The following is an 11432-nucleotide window of genomic DNA, read 5'->3' as shown; positions in this document are numbered from 1 at the left end:
TCACGGAAATATCAACCCACCCTTTGCGCGCCTCCCGACTTTCGCCGTCGAACAATCCTCCCTGCGCGGCTCGAAGAAGATATTCCTAATTCCTCGATGCCCGAAAGCGTGGAAGAAACAGTTACGAGGACTAAAGACCGTTTGAGCTGGAATGTTTCTGGAGGTACTGCCCGGCCATGGCCTCCTGCAGTCTCGCCTCTTTTCATACCTGAGAGCGCAGGCATGCCAGATCCTAGGTTCATCCCGGAAATCCCCCCGCGAACGCTTGGTAATTACGCGGTCTAACGTTAGTAGGGAATTCTTGCAACCCTGCATGATATGAAATGCAGCCAGTGTTGTCAGTTCGAGCGCACAATGAGTCGCTGTTTTCATGAGTGCACGTAGATATTTGAGTCGGCCGTAAAAACGGTTGATGTGAGGAAATTCAAAACGTTTTGAGCGTCATTGGTCGTAGGGCCCCAGAATAAAATGGAACATCATCGTGATTGATCGGATGATCTTCAATGATACGAATAGATCGTCAATGATACAGGGTTGCCACCGGTCTGGAAAACCGGGAAAGTCCGAGAGTTTCTCGCGTGTGCGGGCAGTTTTCCTCAGCCACCGCCGACCAGGTTTTCACCAAAAAACTAGCTTGAGTAAACGAACGATTTCACTAACTTTTTCTTGTGTATAATTTCAATCGTTTTCAAGCGTTTTTTTCCTTTCTCTTCATTTATTTTGCGAAAACAAAAGCATTGAATCAATCTAAATACTATTCAAGGAGAGTCTGTAACATATCGCGAGATTGTTTGTTTATTTTGGATAGGTCTCTCTCCGGGTAAACCTAACTGCCGGCCACCAAGAAGAACTGCCCGCATTCGCGGTTTTGAAAAAGTTTATTACAAACTGCTGCGCAGTTAGTGCGCCGAGGAGTGGATTTCAGCGGGCTAATTGTTGAAGTTGATAGACAAATATAGCTTTGTTTATCAACTTCAAGCAGCTTTTAGTGCTGCTGTTTAAGTGCTTAAAGAGGACATAACGAGTACGGGGCGGATTCTATATTGGTTAATTTGGGTGGTCCCTACAGACTAAGGGGGAAAATGATGGACTAACTAAAGGGTCTCTCGTGAGTTGCCGTCAGTTAGTCTATTACCTATCTTCTTTGTCTACTGCAAGCACCCGCTTCCACCAATAGGATCCCTCCATAGCCTTTTTGTCTTCTTTTTCTATAGCTTTGTCTATCAATTTTAACGATCGGCTCGCTGACTTTTTTGATGTGCCCAACATGATTTTCGAGCGAATTTTCGCTAAGTAGGTATATTCAGTGGGCCGATTATTGAAATTGATAGACAAAGCAATAGACAAATAAGACATAAGGAGTATAGAACGATCCTATTAGTTGAAATGGTGGTTCTTATAGACTAAGGGGGTAAATGATGGACTAACTATCGGGTCTCTCGTGGGTTGCCGTTAGTTAGTGGATTACCTACGTCCTTTGTCCATTGCAACCACCCGCTTTCACCAATAGGATCCCTCCGTATCCGTTTTGTCTTCTTTGTCCATAACTTTGTCTATCCATTTCAATAATCAGCCCGCAGTTGACTGTATCTCTTGCGCGCAACAAGCCCATTCAGCAGAACCATACCCTCACAACCAGTTCGTAAATCAGTTCCCTCTCTCCCTTAGGATGAGCCCGAGTGTCTCAGACTTGGCATCCAGACGTATTACATTAAGAAATTAATTGTTCCCATACTTGAGCGTTTCGTGATCCTCCGGTAAATAACTACCAGCTGTTGGAACCATCCTCAATTTTCGGAGAGAATTGCACCCGAGATCGCGGCCCATTCCTTCGGGAGGGTGAAAGGTGATGCAGCACCCCCATCGCTGCGAAGCTCCCCCGACACTCCCGCATATATCTTTTTTGTCAGAAAAATGAGGGTTTCGCTCTCGAGAGGGAGGGAACCGCAGTGACAAGGGCTGCCGCTCCTTGATTTAGTTCCGTAAGCATCCAATTTCGCCGGGTTCTGACGGGATTCACTTGTTGCCGAACTGTCCGCTTAGGGACTCCCTTCCCCAAAATACGGTTTAGCTACAGGGGTTCCCTACATTACTTGGCCCCCTTGCCCTAAATACGGCTTTCCCATGAGGGGTTTCCTGTATTATTTCCGATGAAATTTCGTTGAATTCACTGTGAGTATGGGATCCTGCATGTAAACAATCTTCGCCAGGGTAAAATTGAACATTTTGCAATTAGGAACTATAGTTTCGGACTCATCGGTAAAAACACTTATGCCCATAGGGAAACTAATGATACATACGTTGTTTCTAAACAGAGCCAGAAGCTATAGTTATTTATTGCAAAATGAAGTCGTGACATTTAGCGCTAAAATCAGTACCTGGTTTGGACGCAGATTTGGAATTTTTTCAGATGAGTGGACCCCCTTTCCCAAAATACGGTTTTGCCATGAGGGGATTTCTGCGTTATTTCTGATGAAATTTCGTTAAGTCCACTGTGAGTATGAGATTCTTAAGCAATGTTTGCCAGAGTAAAATGTTATCCACTACCTACTAATTTATTCAAGTGACACTTGGTTCTAAAATCAGTAATTTGTGCGTAGATTTGGAATTTTGGAGGAGGAACGTGCACATTTTGATCGACAAAAAAGAGTTGTTATTTCCAGAAAATGGTTCAAAAATCACGATGAGCGCATTCTTTTACGCAGATTGTGAAGTTAGGAGGTTATTTCAGATGCGCTCATTTGATGCGCTCATCATGATTTTTGAACCATTTTCTGATTCGCTCATCGTGATTTTTGAACGATTTTCTAGAAGAAACAACTCTTCCTTTTGCTCTTATCTTTTTTTGAGGTATAATTTTGACTTCAAGCGTTATTTCTTGTTGACAAAATTTCGTTATTTTAGTTAAATCCGCAACTTAAAGTCTGTTTCTTTGAGGTGAAAGACCGTCGTTTCGGTATATTTTTTTTTTGACTGAAGTTTGCAACAGAACCGTTGTCAGCCCAATCCGGCCACAATGTCAAAATCCTGGAGGCAGCCGTTAAGGCCTCGAGTTTTGACACCGGAGGAGGGTCCCTTCAGAATTTGAGTCCGAGCCTCTGCCGCCGATCTGTCTCGGCCTTCCTGTAATGCAACGCGTCCATCGCGTCGCCAGTTTTGAGCCGAAAACACCTGTTTCCGATAACGACGGGTCCCAGGCCTGTAAACCATAAAACGAGGAGGTCCGGCGATTATTTTTCCAGGCGATCCGGCGGTCATCGCGCGTCCGGTTTCTCCGAGGATAAAAAAACAAAAGCGGAAAAAATCCGGCCCCGTGAACTCTCTTCTGCGAACCTATAAATACTCCTATTCTACTATGTTGAGGAAGAACGCCGTATGAGTCTTCAGACGTTGCCAAATTTCTTTCCACTAATCACGAATTTGCGGTAACATTTTCAATTAGTTTTCTTCCGATTTTTCAGAGAATTTTGTTCATGATTTTATCTGAATTGTCTGAAAATTTTAAGGAAAAATATTCGTAACTTTCTTGGGAAAAAAATGTTTTTTGAGAGAATGTTGGCAACTTTAGAATACTCTTACTGCGTTTTTCCTCAGCACGGCAGTATTCGTGCAGGCTTGCTTGTACAGGGGAGGTAATGAAAGACGAACGTGTGTCAGTGAAAATCGTAACATCGATTTTTAACCTATTCTTTATCGGATTTTTAATTCCTGGAGTCTCGGCTTTGTCAGTGCTTTATGTTCCTACTCTGGAATTCCAATGCATCGACCTGCAGGCGGGCGTCTCGATTTGAGTACCTTTATAAGGAGATTCCCCAATGGAGGATTCGTTCTTGCGGGTTGATTATTCAAATTGATAGACAAAGTGATAGAGAAAGAAGACAAGTGCAAAATAGAGCTGTCGTTTTGGTTGGAACGGGTGTTTCATAAAAAATAAAAATGATGGATTAAGTATAGGGTCTCTATTGGATTATTAGGTAGTCTAGCACTTATCATTTTTGTCTATTGCAACTACACGCTTCTATCAAAAGGATGCTCCATTTTCCCTTAGACTTCTTTGTCTGTCGCTTCACCACACTGGAAGAAGTCTCTTAGATCCAAAGTCGAGGACTGCTAAAAAATTTGACAAGAAAAAATTATCTTGATTCAATCGGATGGTTGCTTGAATCTAGGGCCAAGCCTCTTAAATTAAGTGGATGTCCTTTTGATTCAAGTAAAGATCTGATTGAATCAAGAGTATTTTTTCTTGTCTAATTTTTAAGAGTCTGGACTCCGGATCCAAGAGACTTCTTTTGCAGTGTCTGTCCGTCAATGTCAATAATCATGGGAGGACTAACGTGTTTTTTGCAGTGGCGAGGCGTGAAAGATCAATTATCGATATTTCAAACCCTTTTGAAGCGCTGGTAAGAATCGATTATTAAGGTGTTTGTTGCGAACTGTCTATCGATCCTTTTCCGGAGGTTTAAATAGCAGGTCGATCGATGTATCGCGAAGCACGCAACTTTTTGGACTTGACGACTGGATTCACGTGCGAAACGGGCCGTGTTCGGAGGCGTTGAAACCCAACGACACCGACCACACGGCTGGGAGCGTGCTGGAGCCGGAACTGGGGCTCAAACCGGAGACCTCTGGAGCGGCGAGTAGGTGTGCTGACATCTGTGCCAACGAGCCGGGTGCCGCGCCGGTTCATCCCACGGCTAACCCCGGCCCCGTTGCCCGGTCTCTCCGGTCGCGACCCGGCCACTTCACGCATGCTTCAGGCTCGGAAATAAGGGTTTTGTGTGTTCAAGACGGCAACAGCGCTCGGGTCCTCGAGTCATTGTGTTACGATCCTCGCACGACTTTCATCCTTCCTCCCGCGGTGGAGGCTGCTAACGCTGAGGATTTGCTCCTTTCTTGGCCCTTGTGCCGTGTCAGATTTCTGCTGTTTCTGGAGAATAAAAAAGGGTGCGGATGAATGGACGTGGAATATACATAGGGAGACTGTTGCCAGTGTAAGGTCTGGTCTCATGGAGAGTGGAGACCCCAAGGATAAAAACAAAATTGCGGTGATTCGAGGTGGGAGTAGAGTACACTGGGAAAAAAACACATTGGATCTAGAGTCCAGACTCTTGAAAACATTGACAAGAAAACATATCCTTGATTTAATCAGATTTTTGCTTAAATTAAAAGGAAATCCGCTCAAATTAAGAGGCTTGGTTCTTGATTTAAGCAAAAATCCGATTGAATCAAGAGTATTTTTTCTTGTCGATGTTTTTAAGAGTCTGGACTCTAGATCCAATGTGTTTTTTTTTTTCCAGTGTATCTTTATAGGATGAGTATAGACACTGGGTCCCATGAAGGGTTTAGAGCCCAAAAATAGCAGTGCTTTGTATTGGTTTTTGAGAATAGGAAAGAGTCATTGCCAACTTCCTTCAGTTCATAGGATAGGCAACCCGAGCCAATACATGGTCGAATAGTGGTATCTACGTGAATATTATTCTCTTAAGGAGTGAAGATGTGTCAAATCAGTTTTCAGTTTTCCTTCAGTTCATCGGGTATGCAACCCGAGCTCCTACATGGTCGAATAGTGGTATCTCTTTCGCTGGTCATGACTACGTGATGAACATCGCATTAATATTATTCTCTGAAGGAGTGAAGATGTGTCAAATCAGTTTTCAGTTTTCCCGCGGTTCATCGGGTATGCAACCCGAGCTCCTACATGGTCGAATAGTGGTATCTCTGTCGCTAGTCATGACTAAGTGATGAACATCGCATTAATATTATTCTCTTGTGTCAAATCAGTTTTCCTTCAGTTTATCGGGTATGCAACCCGAGCTCCTACATGGTCGAATAGTGGTATCTCCTTCTTGTGTCCATCACGTGGAAAATATTACGTACCTAAATATTCTTCCCTCAAAGAAACTGTGTAAAAGAACAGGGAAGAAAATGTAGAAGAGAGGATAAAGAAGCAACAGAGGAAAAAGGAGAACGTACGTATGAATGTAAAAACATTTTATCTAAAAATAGAGATTTGTATTGGTTTTTGAGGATAGGAGGGGAGTCATTGCCAATTTGTTACTGTTATCACCAATCGCACTTGCTGCCAACCCTACCTCTCCAAGATGATTTTTTTTTTTTTGAAAATAGCTCACGATTAACCGTAAAACTCAGTTAAGACGTCGACATAATACATTTGAGCAAATTTGTCGTTGCGATGTGCAAATAAAACTTCATTTTGAGTCGTTTTGTTCCTACATTTTCTTACAGAGTCCGCCATTTTTGGTTACTCGCGTAAATCGATTAAAACGGTGTAATCTATCCGTCAACAGCATTTCGCGAGGTTGAGGTGCATTTTTGCGTTCTTCCCTCTCAATAAGCTCGAAATTCCTCTATACTTCCACAGTTTAGCCTCTCGATTTCTGATGGTTTTCCTCCGTTAAACTCCATGTGCTCGAGTGTGGAGAGAAGTAGCAAGCACACTACAAAGAAACTCATTACCATATAAATGCAAGCGCGATTATGCTAAGTATTAGGTATTTCAAATCGTCGTAGAATGTTCTTGAATCGATGCCTGCCAATGGAATTTATTTCACATCCGCACTGACCATTTCCGCTGATGGTTTACACTATTTCAGAAGGCTCGTATGACACATGTGAACTCTGTTTAAGAAAACGCTGACTTTTTTTCACGGAGAAAGATCGTAATCGTATAAACGAAAACACCCAGCAGTTGCTCTTGACCTTTCCTCTCGTAGAGGAAAAAAGGAGGTGTTAGCATTTCGGGCTTCTTGAAAAGCGGTCAATTACGTAAGTGCATGCAGATTTGTCATCGATTTTCTCGAAATTTTCTCCATGAAAACATTGTACAGATATTCTCCCTCTCAAATTAACAACGGACCACTGGACATGGTACGAAATTGAGCGTTCTTATACATGTTTTAAATCAGAATTTTACGTAGGATACGATTCCCGCATCGAAAATTACTGAAATCATCTCCCAACTAAAATATTAACGTTTTTATTTTACATCGGTTACGGAAAATTTGAACTGCCTGGTCTTAAAGAAACGAAATTCTCTACGTGCGTCAAATCGCGCCTTGGAACGGTTTTGGCAGGTAAAATTTTGCTCACTCACCATTATCAAATCCGCAATATCGTCAACAGGGTGTCTAAAAGCCCGGAATGTCCGAAATTTCCGGAAAATCCGGAAATAGTACTGATTTTTAAAGGGCGGTCCAAAAGTACTGTACTAGTGCGGAGATTCCTCAAGAAAGTCCGGAATTGTTTTAATTTTTTGTAATTTTTTCGCAATTTGAGCGAGAAATTCAAATGAATGAAATATTTCGAATTTCGTCAATTGGGGGTACTGAAGAAGTACTGAATATTTATGTTGAGGGGGTACTGAATCTCTCAGGAATGTACTGATAAAGTGTTAAAAAAAATTCTGATTTTTGGCCAGCCTGTTTTAGTAGACATAGACACCCTAGTAACACACTTTCGGCATTTTCGCCCTACCCCCCTTGTTACGCTTATGTGACGTAGGTCTCCATCCCTTTACACGAAAATGGCGTAACGCTCTCCTAAACCCCTTCTCCCCCTCTCAGAGCGTTACATAGTTTATGTACGGCCCCTGAAACTGTGTAGTATACAATTTTTTTTTTGTACAATTCTGCTCTTACCGATGTCAAATCCAAAATATCCCCAATATTTTGCGAAGCAATACTGCCATCTGGAAATGGCGAATTTGTTCGCGGGCGCGAAGACAGCGCTCGTAATTAGCCGCGGCGACTCGGCATAACTCGTCATTGTTCCTGGGAGCGTGTAACACTCCTCTCGTTTTCCCTTTTCCAATCGCGATCGCTCGCCGACCGCGGAATGCGCCCCGGGATCATCAGATAACTCGAGGAAACGTGGCAGCCGCGGTCGTGTTTGACAGCCGAGATGCATCCCCCCGGTCCCCCACAGGGGGGGCGAGGGGGGATTTCCACCTTCCTACGCGCCGCGCTGCGCTGTGGCGTGTGAGCCGTTTCCTCCGATCGTCTCTAACTAGCTGATCGGAGCGCGAGACAAAGGCCGCGCTGTCAAACCGCCAGCAAACGCTCGACTGGATCGTGTCGATTTGCGGAGGATTCTCAGCCGGGGTTGCAAATTTCCGTGAAATGTTTCGTGAAATTTCACGGAGTTCTGAAAAAAATGAAACATATTTTCTGGGGATGGGTATGCAACACGCACTGAAAAACACCGAAAAGCAGAAACCAGACGGTTTGCATTTAATTTTGTATTTAATTTCGAAATATATTTTTCAATATTTTCATATTTTGCCTTCATGAAATGTTTCACGTAGAATTTCGAGATTTTATTTTTCATGAAAACCCATGCAACCCTGCCTCAGGATTACCGACAGTCTGGAAACCTGGATAATCAGGGAATTTGCGACGACCGGGAAAAGCCAGAGAAAGTCGAGGAATTTGTGACAAAAATCAGGGAATGGAGAGTTCGCAAGCAATTATTTATTGCTTCAATTATATGCTTGGAACTCTATTTTCAACGTGTCATCAGTCCTAATTTTCGTTGGGGCTAATCTGATGGTTTTTAAATTTTTCTTTTTTCTTTTTTAGAGCCTTATTTTTAATTTCATATTTATTTTAGCAGTTGATAATGACTTGGGTCGCCAGTCGAAACGTCCTGCAAATATTTCCATATATTTTAGCCTTGTCTCCCACTGTTTTCATTGTGTTTTTGCCGTCTTATTTCGGGCTACCGTAACTTCTCTCTTGTATTTCAACGTGTCTATACTCTCTCAATGAAAGTGCTCCAGGCTCAGGTAAAAAGCACTGGACAAAAATCACATTGGATCTGGAGTCCAGACTCTTGAAAACATTGACAAGAAAAAATACTCTTGATTCAATCGGATGTTTGCTTGAATCAAGAACCAAGCCTCTTAATTTGAGTGGATTTCCTTTTGATTCAAGCAAACATCCGATTGAATCAAGAGTATTTTTTCTTGTCAATGTTTTCAAGAGTCTGGACTCTAGATCCAATGCGTTTTTTTTTTTTTTTTTTTTCCAGTGAGGCATAAAGTAACAAAAATAAAAGCGAACTGGCAACCTTGCTCCTGTTCATGCTCCGTCCAAGTTAGGTATTTCGATATTTCGTCTTGATACCCGCGCGAAGAACCCGGCTCACATCACACATCGCGCATTTTACACGCTCCGTCCTCCCCGTAATGGTCATCAGATACGGCCCGGTCTCCACGGTTTCCTGACCGCGCCGCGCGTTCAAGTCCCCGGTCGCTCCGCCCGGAAAAGCCGGTCCCGGCCGTATTTTTCAGGATAATTTGCACCGTAGGTGTCGGGCCGAGGCGCGACAGAGATCCCAACACAATGCGTCGGGGGAAGGGAGGCCCCCCCCCCCCCGCGGGGGGGGGGGCGAATGCAAATAGGGGAAGATCATGCGGAGTCACGCATGTGTGGCGACGGACGCCCCCCCCCCCCCCCCGTCTTCTCGTGTGATGGGCTGGTTCCTCGGGGAAGCTGGTGTGGTGTTGTGTTGTGTACCTACGCCTGGAATCTTATCGGCGACCGGGCCCGGTCGGCGGTAATAAATCCCGGGGGACTGATAAAAGTAACATGGTTCTTATTAGTAGGGATGTCATGCAGCCCTGATGCACCGTATCGAGGATGTTTGTCTATACGGCTCGGAAGAGGTGAGAGCTTTCGTTTGAGGTGAAGAGCGGGGCGCTCTCACGCGATGTTCGAGGAGTAAAATACCTTGGCACTTTGGACTATGGTTGTATGTTTGATACAGGTCCGATACAGATGTCCGGCGATCTGGAAAACCTGGAAAGTCAAAGGTACCTAGAGGACTTGTATAGGAAGCGTAAGGGAGGACTTGTCGGTATTTTGTGTCACGGCCCAAAGGGCAGAAAATCTATGACTTGAAATTACCCACAGTGATTTATTATTACAATTTTTACGATCTCCCGTCTGTAAAACACGAGGAAAGACACTGGAAGTTCAGGAGAAATTAACAATAAAGGTCGAAAAATGTGGAAATTTTGGAGTCGGAAGAAAACATAAGAATTCAGGAAAAGTCAGGGACTTTGAAAATAAAGAAATTATGGAAACCCTGAAGAGGAGGAATCTAGAGTTGTTTGCATTTTGGAGGTTTTGGAAAGATGTCGAAAAATTCAAATGTCCCGTTCCATACAAATAAAAAACATCTAGGTACGTGAGCCGCATTGGACATCGAGATTGATTTCTTGCTGAATGACAATGAGCTACTTTCTTCTAACACATGATAACAATTTTTAAGGAGACCTCGGCTATCCTCAAAGAATACAGGAAAGTTTTTAAAAAAATGTTGTGTAAAATCGCACGTTTTTTTTTTTTCTTTGTTAAGTATCCCCATTAACTTCCCGTATTTATCATGTAAATCATGTGGAGCCTCTAGAAGAAAAATAGTCGCTCAGGGAACAACTTGACTGCGTTTAGTGAAAAGGAACCAAACCACATCAGTCATTGCCAAATTTAACTGGCTAATTTAATGTTTTACGTTAAAGTGGTTGTGCGGATTTTTGTGCAATTTCAGTGAATTTTCTGCATAGTACGATGCAAATCCCTCTCTCTGTTTCCCTATGTCTCAGTTCTCTTGTTAAAAATTAAATTTCTCAATAAAATTTTGCAATAGCTGACGTGGCTTTTTTCCTTCCTGCTCAACACGATCCAACCATGAATACGGCCCTAAAACAAAACATGCCCCCCTCCCCTCCTTTACGTTTACAAGGCAACTTGTAGTCCGGCTCGGAGGAGCGCCGAAAACCGCCCGTAGCAAGGCGAGGAAGAGGACGCGGGGGGGGGCGGCGGTCCGCGGTTACACGTCTAAAATTGCGCTTTCATCATTATCCCGGATAATTATCATGCGAGCAGAGCAGGGTCCAGCTGTCAGATTGAGAGATTAGGGGGAGCGCCGCTTAATTTGAGCGAGTTAAGAGTCGCTGCACGAGTCGGACACGATGGCAGAGCATCGGAGACGACACTCATGGTCCCGGTGGAGGCTTGAGGGATCCCAGGCCTGCCCGGTCGCCAATCCCCGGTCGCCGGCCGGTCGACACTCGCGGGGACACATTCGCACGCGGAGATAATTGGACGGTCGAGCGCAGCGCCGAAATAGCCGCCAGACAACATGTTAAGCTTCGCATATCGTCTTTTCCTGGATGAAGAACGGAGCTCCATACCCAGGTTACAAATGGACCATGTTAAACAGAAAGGAACCAAGCCACATCAGCTTTTGCCAAATTTAATCGGGCAATTTAATTTTTTACATGAAAACGGTCGTGCGGATTTTTGTGCAAATTTCAGTAAATTGTCTCCAAAAGACAAGGCGAATTCCTTAAAATTTTCAAAGGAATCTGCACAGACGTTCTCTCGTAAAAAATGAAATTTCGTTGTTTT

The sequence above is a fragment of the Bemisia tabaci genome, chromosome 8 (genome assembly GCF_918797505.1).
Source record: "Bemisia tabaci chromosome 8, PGI_BMITA_v3".
Lineage (NCBI taxonomy): Eukaryota > Metazoa > Arthropoda > Insecta > Hemiptera > Aleyrodidae > Bemisia > Bemisia tabaci.
Note: the sequence above shows the minus strand (reverse complement) of the source record.